The sequence below is a fragment of the Miniopterus natalensis genome, chromosome 17, assembly GCF_054644295.1.
Source record: "Miniopterus natalensis isolate mMinNat1 chromosome 17, mMinNat1.hap1, whole genome shotgun sequence".
Lineage (NCBI taxonomy): Eukaryota > Metazoa > Chordata > Mammalia > Chiroptera > Miniopteridae > Miniopterus > Miniopterus natalensis.
In genome coordinates, this window is record NC_142097.1 from 16,290,903 (window position 1) to 16,305,767 (window position 14,865).

At 44.8% G+C, this 14,865-nt stretch overlaps 1 protein-coding gene and 1 pseudogene across 1 annotated transcript in view; both read right to left on the reverse strand.

The window, feature by feature from the left end:
* Positions 1-1,405, reverse strand: part of TAOK1 (TAO kinase 1) — a 112,513-nt gene extending 111,108 nt beyond the window's left edge. Inside the window, exon 1 of the mRNA XM_016201952.2 lies at positions 856-1,405. The gene's annotated coding sequence lies outside the window, so the exon portion shown is untranslated. The remainder of the gene's footprint in view (positions 1-855) is intronic.
* A 6,103-nt stretch (positions 1,406-7,508) lies between these two features.
* On the reverse strand, positions 7,509-14,107 carry LOC148091235 (small ribosomal subunit protein eS1-like; annotated as a pseudogene).
* Between the last annotated feature and the right edge of the window lie 758 nt (positions 14,108-14,865).

Genomic DNA, 14,865 nt, shown 5'->3' on the forward strand with positions numbered 1-14,865 from the left:
GGGGTACAAAGTTATCCTGTTTGAATCCTAAGGAAAACCCAATATGCTCACAAAAAATGTCAATCCAGCGTTTAAGAAAGAGAGTAAGAGACATTAAAACTGTTCTAATATGGTAGGGTCCCTCTCGGAAGGCCTTATCTGCCAACAATAACAACAGGAACAGATATACTTCCCAAGGGCAGATCTCAGGGGAAGAGTATTAAACCGGTACTGTTATCGATTTAAAACCAAAGGAAAAAGAGTAACCTTTCCAAGGGAAGCGCCATTACTTCCCTCTCCTGCTCCCCCTCCCTTCAATATATACACGGGCCTGTGTATGAAGAAACTGCCTTGGACTTCTGCAGCATTGCAGCAGACTAAAGGATAGGGCAGGGGGAAGGGTAGGGGGAGAAAAACGCTTCCATCACCCCTACAGGAGAGGGGTATAGATTTCCTAGGAGTGGGGGGGAGTGGAATCCACCCAGCAGACTATCCAGAGCAGTCTCCCTTCCCGAGAATACAGACACTACAAAGGAGGGGAGCAGAGGGACCAGAAGGGAAAGGGACCTCGCGCCTTTTAAATCGGGGTGCACATCAACCCCGTCTCCCTCTGAGGGCCACACCTTCCTCCAGGCATCCTCTTCCACCACCCCTTCCGGTGACCCTCAGGAAAGAGGAATGTAATTGCTCTAGCCCCTCAAAACAGGAGGGCGTCCACCTCACCAGCTTCTTCACCCCACCCACTGAATCACAGACCCTCCTTGTCTCCCTCCCCCACCCCACCCCCACATCCCTTCTTCCGCCCAGAGGCCACAGAGGGCCGAATTTCCCCGCCCCCTCCAACTCTCCCCTTTCCCAAAGCAGAGGTGCCCTTACCCTTTCGCCGACAGGTCTGGGGCGGAGAAGGCAGGCGCAGCCCCCTACAGCGCTTGGGTAGCCGCTACGCTGGAAGGCGAGGAGTGAGGAGGAGGGGGCCTGGCGACACACCGCCGCCCCCCCCCCCCCGGAGCCCCAGCTAGCCGCCCAGCCCAAGCTCTGCGACAAGGGGCGGAGGGGGGGGGGGCGAGGGGACGACCCGGGTCGAGGAGGCGCCCTCAACGCTTGGGCTCAGCTAAGATGGCGCGGGGAAGTGCCAGGAGCCGCCGCCGCTTCGAGGGAACCGGCCCGGGCCCCGGCCGCCTCTCGTTCTCACACAGCCGAGGCCCTGTTGGTCCCCCGCCGCGGCCCCTCGGCGGGCGGGCCCACGCACAGCCCTCCACCACCACCACCACCCCTGGGAAGGGGGCGCTCACAAAGGGAAGAGAGGCCGCGGGCCGGCCGGCCAGCGGCGGGGCGGGGTCCCCAGGGGCCCGGAGGTCTCTCAGAGGTTCGCGGCTGCCTGGCGCTCTCGGCCCGCGAAGGGCGCAGGCCAGCGGGACCCCTCCTCTCTCCTCAGGCAGGCGGCGGCACCGACTCACTCTCTTTGCCACCCTCCCTCTCTCTCTCCGAGCCCTGAAGCCACAGAGCCGGGCCGCTGCCTAGGTTGCCCCCCCTTCCCCGACACCACTCCCCTCCTCCCGACAGTCATCCCAGTCTCCGATCTCGCGAGATTTCCCGCCTGACAGGCCCGACCCTGCGCGAGACACGACTGCGTGCACGTGCACGCCCTCACGGGAGCGCGCGAGTGCCTGCCCGGGGCGGAGTCCCCAGAGCGGCCGGGAGCCCAGCCTCTGTCCAGCCTGGCCGCGCTGGGCTGGCGGCTCTCTAGGCCGCGCCGGCGTCAGGTGCCTTCATTTCACCCTGAAATCTGAGAAAGAAGGACTTGTCTGCTCTCTGTCCCTCTCCCCATTCCCACACCGTCTACCCGCCACCAACCCTACGTTGAGAAGTTGCCCTGACATGTAGACTATCCCGGCCTTACCCGCCTTCGCCACCCCCTCCGTGGGGTTCAGAGGTAAACTGGTCGGCGCAACCAGCATGTGACTGAGTTTTTAAGATTCTAATAGTTTATAATAATTTTTGGAACGGTAATAAGAGCAGAAGTGCAGATCTAAGCCACCCTGTGTGTTGGTGATGGAAGGAAAGAGACAAATTCTTGAAAACTTTTTGTGGATTTTTTTTTTTTTGTAGGTCGAGGGTCGGTAAGTTTTTGAAACAAGAGTGGTCAGCGGAGTCCTAAAGGCCCTAATTCAGGGAAGAGATTGACCTTCTCAATTTTTTGTGGTTAAAACTTTTTTGTTAAGGGAAAAACCCCTTCCGTGGACTACAAAGAGAGCAATTTTATGCAAGAACTGAACGATGTGCCTAAAACGCAGTCATAAAAAAAAATCTCGGTTCTTCATCCAATGAAACAACAGATCTAAATGGATTTGTTGTGTGAGACGTATGAGTAGAAATGTTCTCCACAGAGGCCGAGCCGGCTCTGGGCCGGGGCTGCAGGGCTGCAGGGCTGCAGGGCTGCAGGGCTTTCCTCGATGGCCCCGTTTCTCAGGTGTGAGGGGGGCTGTGGCTTTGGTGCAGCCACCAGGTTGGTGGTAGGGGGCGGTGTGGAAATTGTTAATCTTGTATAAAGCAACTTAATAAATTGTTTCCAGGTTTCAAAAAAAAAAAGGACTCCAAAGCAGTTGTGTGAAGACCCAATAAACTGGCTGCGATCAGAAGAACAGGCTGTCTGCGTCAGTGGGATGCATGCATAATTTGTTGCGAAGATTCTTTCTTAGTAAGGGCCCTTGTTCTGAGTCAGTCATTCCTCTTTTCACCTACATTGTCAAACATTCTCCAATGGCAGCTGCCCCTCAGCATAAAAAGCATGCCCTAGTTCTCCCTCTTTGGGGGTAAAGAAAGGTTACAGTCTTCCCATCTTCTCCCCTTCACAGCCAAGCTTTCTTAGAAAAGTTATCTGTTGCCCTGCGTGTGGCTCAGTGGTTGAGCATCTATTTATATATGATCCAGGAGGTGGAGGTTTGACTCTCAGTCAGGAAGCACGCCCTGGTGGCAGCCTCCATCCCCAGCAGGGGGCGTGCAGGGGGCAGCCGATCAATGACTCTCAGCGTTGATGTTTCTGTCTCTCTCTCCCTCTCCCTCTCTCTGATATCAATAAAAACATTAAAAAAAAGAATTAGAAAGATAAGTTATCTACCTTCCCACCTCTAAGGATCTTGCAGAGGTCAAGGGTAGCCTCCTAATTGCTATGTCTAGTGGAGTCATTTTAAGCCTTTCCTTCTTGACATCCGTAATATTTGACATAGTTAATACTCCTTCCACCTTGAAACTTTTCTTTGGGTGTTCTACCAAACGCTTTCTAAAGCCTTCATTGGTCACAGTGATATCTTCACCCAGAATTAGCTAGTATATTTTTTTTTGGAAATAACATTGTGATTACTTATGAAAATCTGTTTCTTCCTGGAAGGCAAAAAACCAATAAAGCTGATTGTGTGAATGGGGAGTTAGTGAGAGGGATGCGTCTTAGGATTTCCAGTTTAGAAACCAGGGGCGAGGCACTCTGTGGAACGGATCATCATCAAGTAAATAAATAAATACTTTACTGGAGGCCTGTTTAATGCATTCTAGGCTGTTATCAGTGCATCCCTAGATTTTGTCTTTAGGTCCCAGGACCAACTAAGGAAGGTAGGTTACAGTCTGGCTGTCAAACCTAACTCCGGCATCTCTACAGAGGCCGCCTGATACATAAGTATGGTTTCCCAGGCTGGAAATTAAAGCTCTTCCCGTACAGAGCTATTTCTTGAGCTCTGCATTCCCATATAATTGGATCCATTTTAAAATGTCAATCTTTAAAAAATGCCGTGTATGTGGAAGCAGCAGATTCTTCCATTTTAACCCACAGAAATAGATCAACGTTGGGCCAAGGTACCCTAAGGATGGTAGAATACAGTTCAGTTCAAGGAAGTCCTGACCTGAAAACCCTTCAGTCTCAGGTATCTGCCGGATAAGCATCTGCAGTAAGCCATGAATAAGTTAAAGCAGCTGCACCAGAGTCTAAAAGACATTCAACCCCAAAGATGTTAAGCAGTGGATGTGAAGGTAGGACAACAGTAGTTAAAAACATTGACTGTGGTGTCCCACCCCCATCACTTACTGATGTCAGTGACTAAGTTACGTTGTGTCCATTTCATAACCAGGCTGAGGGTTCCTTTCCTTATCTGTAAAATGAGGTTAATATTACCTTCCTCAGATGGCTATGTGAGGATTAAATAAGATAATATGTGGAGTGCTTAGCCCATGGAAAAATGTTTTAAAGTGTTAGCTCTTATTTTGTGTGTGTAAGAAGGTAAATATTCATCCCACTGCTCTGACACTACCCTCTGGCAGGCACCCTGTGATCCAAGCGCATCATGATTGTCCGGGACATCTGTGAATGTGGGAAGGGTTGGGCAGCATGTTTGTGGCCTGAGAGGTTTTTGGAATGTATCGTCGGGACCAATTGGTGATTTTGTCATGCTCTTATCTTTGGCTGACATCTGCCAGTATTAAAAAACAAAACAACACCAAAAAACTGTACAAATTCCTACTAGAGTTGTGCCACCTAGGACATGATACAGAAACAGCTGGCAATCAAAACATAAAATAAGGTACTATTTAATTGGCCTGGGATTGTCTTTGGGGCTCCTCTTTACTAGGTAGTAATACTATACTAGTAAGTCTTTTGGTTAAAAGTGCCAATTTAAATCAGCTTAAATAAAAGAGAAATAAAATTTATTGGACCCTGTAGCTGAAAAGTCTAGTGCCTTAGGAGTTAAAAGAATTTTGTTAGGTGTTTGAATCTTTCTGTCTCCCCTTTTTCTGTCTCTGCACACACCACACCCAGGTTCCAATTTGCTTGAATATTTCTCTCTAAAGATTAGGTTTTGTTATAAGGTTGTCTGTTTATATTAAGAGGTGCAACTGGGGGGCTCAGGGGCTTCCCACTGCTGCCATCTAGTTTAATACTCCCCAACACGGATTGCTGACATTGATACTGTCTACACTCAGGAAATAAAGCAAGGAGAATTTTAATATTGCTTTTAACCAGATACTTCCTTTACTAATATGTTGTATTATGACCACAAGTGACAGGAGCCCTTGTTCCAAAGTTCAGGCTTATATAACCACTTAAGCTTGCCGGCTATGTGACCTCTCCTATATAATCATCTCTCTCTCACCTGCTGTCCAAAACCTCTGAGCAGGGGACAGGGATCTGTTCTAGTTATCAAATGGCACCATGTAAATGATCAACATGAAACTCATCCTTTATTTCTCCTCTTCATAAATATTCTCAGCACAGAAATGTTACAATATTATAAATATAGAAATTGAAGGCATTTGGGACTTTATGAGGATGAGCAGATCAGAATTTGGGGTTTATGGACTACAGACATGTTTCCATGAGAGGTTGAAGCAGGCTTCACATAGGACATGCTGAGGAGAACTTCCACCTTAGTAGTTTATTTCACGCAGCAGAGGGAGGCTAGACTGGGGTTGGGGGGACAATGGGGAGTGAGAGGAGTGGCCACAGATGCCCAGATTTACATCATCTCAGTTTAGTAACCCCAAAGGCAAAGGAAAGCTTCTCACTCTCACACAACAATATACAAAATCCAAAGGAACAGCTCTGAGTGGCCCAGCTTGGGCCCTATGTCATACCCCTTTCTGTGGGCTGGTCTCTTCACCAAGGGGTGAGACATTTTTGGTTGCTCTAGCTGGGATTGTGTGTCCACCCTGTGGCAACAGGCTTAGAGTAACAGCTCAAAAGAATGACACAGAATGGTGGAGAGGAATTCCCCAAAGGAATGTGGGGTGCTTTTTGTCAGAAGAAGAGGGAGAAATTTTGGACAGACGAAAACAACAGATGTTCACTATACGTAGGCTAGAACTGCTGGCGAAGCCAAGTGATGTGGTTTTATGGGGATGCTAGCTAGAGTAGGGTGTCTTAGCGCTTGCTGTGGTCAGGTAAAAGAAAGCAACCATCACCTGGTTACAACAGAACTTTCATATCTACGCCCTCTTTTGATTTTCACCATAACTCTGAGAAATGGGCAGGGCATACTCCTTTCACAGAATACACTTTCGAAACTCAAGCAACACAGGAAAGCACGGCAGAAAAGCACAGCAGGTTCATATGACAGGGCCGGGTATAAATCTGGTATGTACATCAGTTTGGGAAGCAGTTACCTTCTAGACATTCTTAGAACCTTAAACAACCCTGAAAAATTTCTGGCATGTGCAGGAACCCAGAAAATGCCCATCAGCCAGGCACATAGTGGCCAGGTCACAGCAACTTCCTGGGGACTCTAACATGTATATGCATCTTCTCCTAGAGTCCTCTGTCATGCTAACCTTTGTAGTTGCTGTTCTTCCATACACTCCAGGTTAACACCTTTTTTAAAAAAATCCTCACCCAAGGATATGTTCTACTGATTTTAGAGAGAGAGGAAGGGAGAGAGAGAGAGAAAAAAAACATCGACGTATGAGAGAAACACATATCAGTCGCCTCCCGCATACACCCCCATTAGGGATTGAACTGACAACCTAACCTGATTTCTGTCACATGGACAACTCAAATAAATGTTTATGGGATAATTAAATTGATAGCAAAAATTTATTGAATGTCAATTATGTGCAATATGCTAGGCTCTGTGGATAGAGAAATAAGACAGCATTCCTGCTCTTCAGATCACAGCTTAGTGGGAAAGGCCAACAAATAAACAGTTCTAAGTCATTTTGGATTGCAAGTGACAGAGAACCACTTCACCTTCCAAAACTGAACCCCTGTACCTGTGAAACAACAACTCCCCATCCCACGCCTGTCCCTCCCCCAGCCCCTGGTAACCACCATTCTTTCTGTCTCTATAAGTTTGACCACTCTAAGTACCTCATATAAGTGGAATCACACAGTATTTGTCCTTTCGTGACTCGTGTACTTCACTTAACATAGTGTCTTCAAGGTTGATCCATGTTGTAGCATGTATCACAATTTCATTCCTTTTTAAGGCTGAATAATATTCCATTATATGTACAAATCACATTTTGTTTATCTAATTTCCTGTCAATGGACATTTGGGTTGTTTCCACCTTTTGACTATTGTGATAATGCTATGAACACGGGTATACAAATATCTGTTTGAGTCCCTGCTTTCAATTTTTTGAGCGTACAGGGGTTGAGCTTTTTAAGAACAAAAGAAAAAGTGACTTTGTTAACTATTTTTCCTCTCCTTTTGAAAGGCTCTGTTAAATTTCCATATTCCCGTGCTACTTCTGCCTTCGGTGACTCCTACTCCATAGAGCCAGCCCTTAGTATGAGGACACACATGAATACAGAGGTTTCCCCATCACCAACACTGGACCTGACAGTCTGCTTTGGAGTTGGATAATGCACTGAGAAAGCTAGCTTTCTTCTCAGGTCAGACTCTTTGAGTAATAGGAGGAGCTTAGGATTGAGAAAATTTGGTTTCCTGGGAGGGAACATGCCAGCTGTGAGAAGCCCAGAGTTGTAAATTGTCAGATGATGACTGCCTGTGAAACCTGTCAAGATTCCTGACAGCTCAGCTGAGAACCTAATTACCAGTTACAAAGAGAGACAGGAAAAACGTGTTGTCAGCGAGAGCCTGGTCAGAGAGGATGATGTACAGTGTCCTGGCCTTGTCATCAGCCTCCTTCTTGTTTCGACTGGAGCAAAACACATTAGTATAATTGTTATTACACACATTTATTATCTGGAACAAAGGAACCGTGTCAAACCACAGCCCTGTGTCAGCTGAGTCTTTAGTAATCACTTAAATTGAACAGTGGCATTTGACCTGATTGTACAAATACTTCCGATATTCTCAGTGCCAAGGATGATACCAAATCATACTTAACTTTTCTCCTGGAGTTTACACAAACTTCAGCCAATCCTCCTTTCCTGGAGTGAAGAAGACCAGTGATCCTTACTTCTGGTGAAGCCCAGAGAGGGATAATAACTTACCTAAAGTCACATAGTCCATCAGCAACCCAGCATCTTATCTTCCAAGGAAAATAAATTAGTATCAACTATGCTCAGCAGCAACATGAGGAGACCAGCAATCTTCACCAAGAATCCCTGGTAAACTGGTGAAAAGAAACATTAGCACATTCACATGCTAGTTTTACAAAGCCTTGGTCCTCTAGTCTTGCAAAACATTCGCACACACTTCCCACTCACCTTTCTTTCTTCAGTTGCATCAGTAGCTCCTGAGCATGGTTGCTAACTTCCTCAATAGAAAAATATTTTTCAGATTCTTGAAAATCAGGGACCTGGCACTTAGAGCAACAGGAGATGGGAGGAAAGAGAAAGAGTTAATATTTACTGGACACATCCAGTATGCTCCAGATACTATGTTTTACCTCTGTCTAATTTATTCTATAAACCAACTGACAAAGTAGATACAATTATATACACTTCATATGCCATACCTGGAGCTCAGAGAGGTTAGGTAAATTGCCCAAGATGACACAGTTAGTAAATGGCAGAGTGGTATTTTTTATTATGTATTTGTTTATTTACTTTTTAGAAGTGGGCTTGGAACCCACTTCTTTCTTGCTCCAAAGCCTGTGTTCTTTGTAATGTGTTATGCTACCTCTGTAGAAGAGAAGAAACTAAAAGGACCCCCAAGAGATAGATGACTGATAAAATCAGCCACTCTGAGCGTCTAGTGATTTGGTTTTCTTATACATATATGTGGACTAGAATTGCCTGGTTACATAGAAGGCTTTCAGCAAAATACTCCATCAGATTCAGAGATACTACAGAGAATATGGAATTGGGATGGAAATCGGGAGGAAGGAAGGAAGGAAAAAGATGTGAATGAAGTCAAAGAGGGATCAGGAGGGGGATATGCCTGGGAAACGTAAGGGAGTAGCTAGAAGTTGTTCTCAGGGGCCTTCCACCAAGACCCAAAGAACAGTGCAGAAGCTGATACTCCTTTTTTGCTCCATTCACCATTTATTTTCTCTTCTCCTATAAAAGGATTAGCAGGATGGGCTCAGTGGGAAAAGAGGCCCCTGTGGGATCCTGTTACCAGCCATCTGTGCTCTGTTCTTTACTTTTGAACAAGACGGCTCCAAAACTCTGAACTGGAGAGGGAGTTGGAGCTGCATACAGATCAGCGGAGCTGTTGCTAACAGCTCTGACGCCTGCAGGATGACTCAACCCTCTGTGCCTGGCAGAGTCAGCTGTGGTCCCCTGGAGCCTCCTACTCTAGGGAGAAAATCAGAGATGTGGGAAGTGACTTGGGGAAAGGATCAAGATCCCTGATCTTGGGCAGGAATTCAGGCTGGGGGGGATAGGGAGGGGCACCTTGAGTTCTGGCTGATGGTGGGGGTGAGATTAAAGATGACAGTGAGGAAAGCACAATCCTTTATACAAGTTACCTGCTCTACAAAAGGAATATACTGTCTGGAAGGTGGCAGCCAGCTAAAGCCATATGGCTGTGTCAACAGGAGTTCAGCCCAAACACAAATCTCATTCACCTCCCTGGTAAATTTTACTCAGGTAGAGGCATCTCCTGCTGTTCTCTCATTTTCCAAGGAACTCAAAGACTCCTGTCCTTACATAGCACCATTAATACTTAAGAACATTCTCATGCTGAACAGTTGCTACCTTCAGACCTCTCCCCTGGTTGTTCACTCAGGTCTCTGAGATACAGGCAATTAGGAGGAAGCTACTTGTACATTGTGTCAGGAGACATCTGGATTTACCCTATACCAAAGCATAAGGACCCCCCTCACCATAGCCCTGGGCTTCCTCAAAGAGCTTTCCTTTCAGTTGGCTTCTCATCACTCACTAATAAACAGCCCCCAGAGTTTGGCTTCCTGTTGCCGTGGCAACCCGAAAGAACCAGTGGAAGCTGCCAATAAAGGCATCTGCAAGAGCTCCCTAAACCCGGGCTCCTTTCAAAACAATAGTACAAAGTGGGATCGCCACTTACTCTACCCATCCTCCCGGCCACACCACACACACACCCTCAATTGTCAGTTTCATGGGAAAGATTCAGTTCTTAGAATGGCTGAGAATGTGGTGGTTTTGCCCAGATGAAAGGCTTTCTAATACATTTTCTTTCTCTTTCTTTCTTTCTTTCTTTCTTTCTTTCTTTCTTTCTTTCTTTCTTTCTTTCTTTCTTTCTTTCTTTCTTTCTTTCTTTCTTTCTCTTTCTTTCTTTCTTTCTTTCTTTCTTTCTTTCTTTCTTTCTTTCTTTCTTTCTTTCTTTCTTTCTTTCTTTCTTTCTTTCTTTTTCTTTCTCCCTTCCTCCCTCCCTCCCTCCCTCCCTCCCCCCCCTCCCTCCCTCCCCCCCCCTCCCTCCCTCCCTTCCTTCCTTCCTTCCTTCCTTCCTTCCTTCCTTTCTCTTTCTTATTTACTTAGTTTAAATATATATATGTTTTTCCCTTCCTCTCTCTCTAAAAATCAATAAAGACATTTTTAATATATATATATTTATTGATTTCAGAGACAGGAAGGGAGAGGGAGAGATAGAAACTTCAATGATGAGACTCATTGATTGGCTGCCTCCTGCACACCCCCTACTGGGGATCGAGTCCACAACCCGGGCATGTGCCCTGACCAGGAATCGAATCTGGTTCTCCTGGATCCTAGGTCGCTGGTCAACCACTGAGCCACACCGGCTGGGCTCTAATACATTTTCTAAGGATTCTTTAGATACTAGCCTAGAAATCTGACCAATTTACCAGGTATTAGCATCTCTAAAGGTTCATGGAGTTTTAAAATATGCCTGTATGTGCCCTCAATGCATAGTTCATTTTTCTGTGCAGGTAGGAAAAATCTGGGTCCTTGGCATTTCAGAGCTAGAACTGCTGGCTAGTTTCCCACAAAGGGTGAGGGGTTTCCTGATGTCCTCATGTAAGTGTGAAAGTGCTTTGTACCTTGTACAGAAGTGTTCAAATATTCACATTAACTCCTATTCCCTGGCCATGTTCCCCTTTGGTTCAAGGCCATATTGCATTGGAGTTAAGCTCATGGACTCTGGCGCCAAACTTCCAGGTTCGAATCCCTTCTCTGCTCTTCACCTTGCACTTTAGCCAATACTTTCTCTGTGCTTCACTTTCTCCATCTGTGAAATGGGGAAAATAATAGTATTAACTTCAGAGGGCTTTCATGAGGATTAAATAAATTAAAATATGTAAAGCATCTAGAACAGTACCTAGTTTTAGATACCAAGTATGCCTCTAAATAGAGTATGCTGCTGAGAAACACAGATAAGATACCCTGTTCTCAAAGAGTTCAACTCTGATATCCACGTAGTAGAGAAAGACAAACCAATCGTTATAGGTAATGTGACAAGTGCTTTTCTAATGGAGAGAGAACAGCCTGGCTGGTGTGGCTCAGTGGTTTAGTGTCAACTATGAACCAGGTGGTCATGGTTTGATTCCTGGTCAGGGCACATGCCTGGGTTTTAGGCTCCATCCCAAGTAGGGAGTGTGAAGGGGGCAGCTGATCGATGATGTTTCTCTCGTATCAGTGTTTCTATCTCTCTATCCCTCTCCCTTCCTCTCTCTAAAAATCAATAAAAACATTTTTAATATATATATTTATTGATTTCAGAGAGAGAGGAAGGGAAAGAGGGAGAGAGAGAGATAGAAACACCAATGCTGAGAGTCATTGATCAGCTTCCTCCTGCATGTCCCCCTTGCTGGGGATCGAGCCCGCACCCCCGGGGCATGTGCCCTGACCCGAATGGAACCACGATTTCCTGAATCCTAGGTCAATGCTCAACCACAGAGCCCACTGCCTGGGCAAAAACATATTTTAAAAAAATAAATAAGTAAAATAAATGGGGAGAGAACAGAAAAGGGGGCCAGAAATTCAGACTTGAAGGATGCCCGGGTTTTCCTGGAACAGAGAAAGATTTGTCAGTTAGGCACTTTGCATTGCAAAGGACAACTCACTCCATTTAGTTCAACAATTTTATTTGAAAGATGTATGTCACAGAAACCCAGGAAAACTAATAGCCCAGGAGAGCTAGTGGCAGCATTTTAGGCATTTTCAACCTGATGCTCAGTCCTTAGCAAGACTTAGCTATTCTCCTCTTGGCAGGGCCTCTTTTACTGTTACCAGATGTTTCTTTTTTCTTCACTTTGTATTCTTTTCAGTTGAAGTTGCCAGCCCTTAAGCATTTGTATAAGTCTTCACTTTGTATCCATGTCCCCTACCTCATAGTTTCTATTTCTTTATGGCTATTGCTTGCCTTGATCCCTCATGACTCTAAGCTTACTCATGATTTTTTTTTCTATATCATTTAGCCACATTCTCTCCTTTTCCTGACCCAAATTTTAGAGAGAGAGAGGGAATCTGATTGACCTACTCCATTTTTTTTGGTGCCAGGTATGTTGTAAGTTGCTGACCAGGTTCTGATTGTCCATCATTGCTTCAGATGGCAATTCTGGTCCAGTCAGCGAAGGTATCTCCATGAACTGTCCATGCACTGTGGCTACCTAGGCCTGCCTCTTCAACCGAGGCTGGAGGGGGGAAGTTTCCTTCGGAAAGGAAATATGGGTGTAGCAGTCACGACATTCTGTTTAGGACAGAAAGAAGAAATAACATATACAAAGAGCGTGGAAAAGTAAGTTGTTGGGCCTAGAGTTGGTTAAACAGATATATATTTATTTTAATTTTATTTTTCAATTACAGTTTATATTCAATATTGTTTTATATTAGTTTCAGATGTGCAGCATAGTGGTTAGACAATCAGATACTTTATGAAGTGGTCCCCTTTGTATTTCTTTCTTTCTAGTTTTTTCACAAATAGGACTTTTAAATTTGTCACCATTAAGTCTGAATTTTAGACAGACTCTTGGACTGGGGGGCTCATATCCATCAGCTCGTTCGACTTTAGCATCTGTCTCATTCCCAGTAGCTTTTCCAGAACTGTGACTTCACCAAGAAGCTTCATGAGTTTTCCCAGTTCAAACTTAAGCTTCTTCAGCATTTTGACTTTTTTTAACAAAGACATCTGGAGCAGATAAATAGATTGCCAAGCCTTTCCTATGTTTCTTCCAATGCTATCTGGAATCAATTTATTGATCCCTTCTTTCAGGTCATTTGTCTATGCCTCTCAGGTCGTGATTTCCATCATCTTCTTCTGGATTTAGTGGACCTGTTGATGCTGAGCATAAGATGTCTTCTGAATCTATTATTGCATTTTTTAGCAAAACCAACACAAAACTGACAAAGCAAGTAACCATCGGTAGTCTTATTTATTTTTTTTAAATGTATCTTTATTGATTTCAGAGAGAGGGAAGGAGAGGGAGAGAGAGAGATAGAAACATCAATGATGAGAGAGTCATTGATCGAGCCTGCAACCCGGGCATGTGCCCTGACTGGGAATCGAACCCCGATCACCTGGATCTCAGGTCGACGCTCAACCGCTGAGCCACGCCCAGCCAGGCACCATTGGTAGTCTTGAGGTCAACATGACCTTCAATCATGGTCTGCCATTTTTGACCATGGAGCACATTTTTGCCATAGGTAAGATCCATGCCATGGAAATTAAGCAGTTTTTGCCCTGAACATTCTTAGTAATTAGCTTGAATTTTTTAAATGCAACTTCATCATTCTGCAGATCAGCTAGGCTCACTTCAAAAACACTACCCTTGAGACTATCAGATGCGATTTTGGTTCCTTGAGTTCTCATGACTAGTGTTTTTCCAATATTTCTTTTTAAAAAATAATTAATTCCCTTATTCAATTTAGGAATTGCTTCTTTTTTTTTTTTTTTTTTTTAAAGTCTGTATTGGTTTCAGAGAGGGAGAAGGAGAGAGAGAGAGAGAAACATCAATGATGAGAGAGAGTCATTGATTGTCTGCATCCTGCACAACCCTCATGGGGATTGAGCTGGCAACCTGGGCATGTGCCCTGACCTGGAATCGAACCATGATCTCCTGGATCATAGATGGGTGCTCAACTGCTGAGCTACACTGGCAGGGCTCCAACATTTCTTATATTGAACATAGCTGGTGCTTTTTCATCATACCGGTCTTTCTTAGAAAATGAATCAACCACTTTCTTCTTGGTTCCCTTTTTGCCGCCTTTCATAAGGCACTTGTTCTTGCCAATGGCTATGGTGCTGCTCAGAGGGCCAGAAGGGTCCCCCAATATTTCAAGTACCCACCTGACACAGTACATAGTTATAATAATATTATCGACTATATTCCCAACGGTGTACCTTACATCCCCGTGACTATTTTGTGACTCCCAATTTATTTCTTAATCCCTTCACCTGTTTCACCTAGTCCCCCAATGTCCACCCTTCTGGCAACCATCAGTCTGATCTCTGTGTCTATGAGTCTGTTTCTATTTTGTTTGTTTGTTTATTTTGCTCCTTGGGTTCCACATATAAGTGAAATCATATGGCATTTCAACAGATGTTTTTTGAGGCATTGCTAAATACCAGCCACTATGCCGGGAGTGGATAACCGATGTCATGATGTTATATAGACTGCTATGGAAATCCATTGCAGGGCCACCTGAATCAGACATGGGGTGTCAAAAAAAGGCTTCCTAGGGGAGGAAAACTCCACATGGGGACCAGAGAGAGGAGTAGGATTAATAAGGACCCTGGCACATTCCAGGATCTGAAAATAGCTTAATGAGGATGCCAGAAAATGAGAGGGAATGGCATGAGGCAGACAGGGACTACACCATTCAGGTACTAATAATCATAGAGTTACTATTTATTTAGTAGAAAACTGCATACTATGCTAAGCATTTTATATGAATTACCTTATTTAATCTTCCCAACAACCCTGTGGAGTAGGAATAATTATTGTTCATATTTTTTAGATGAGCAAACCAAGACTCAGTGAGATTTAGTAACTTTCTTATGATTACATAACTAGCAAGTGACCAAACTGCTAAGTTATATTTACTTTGTGTATCATATT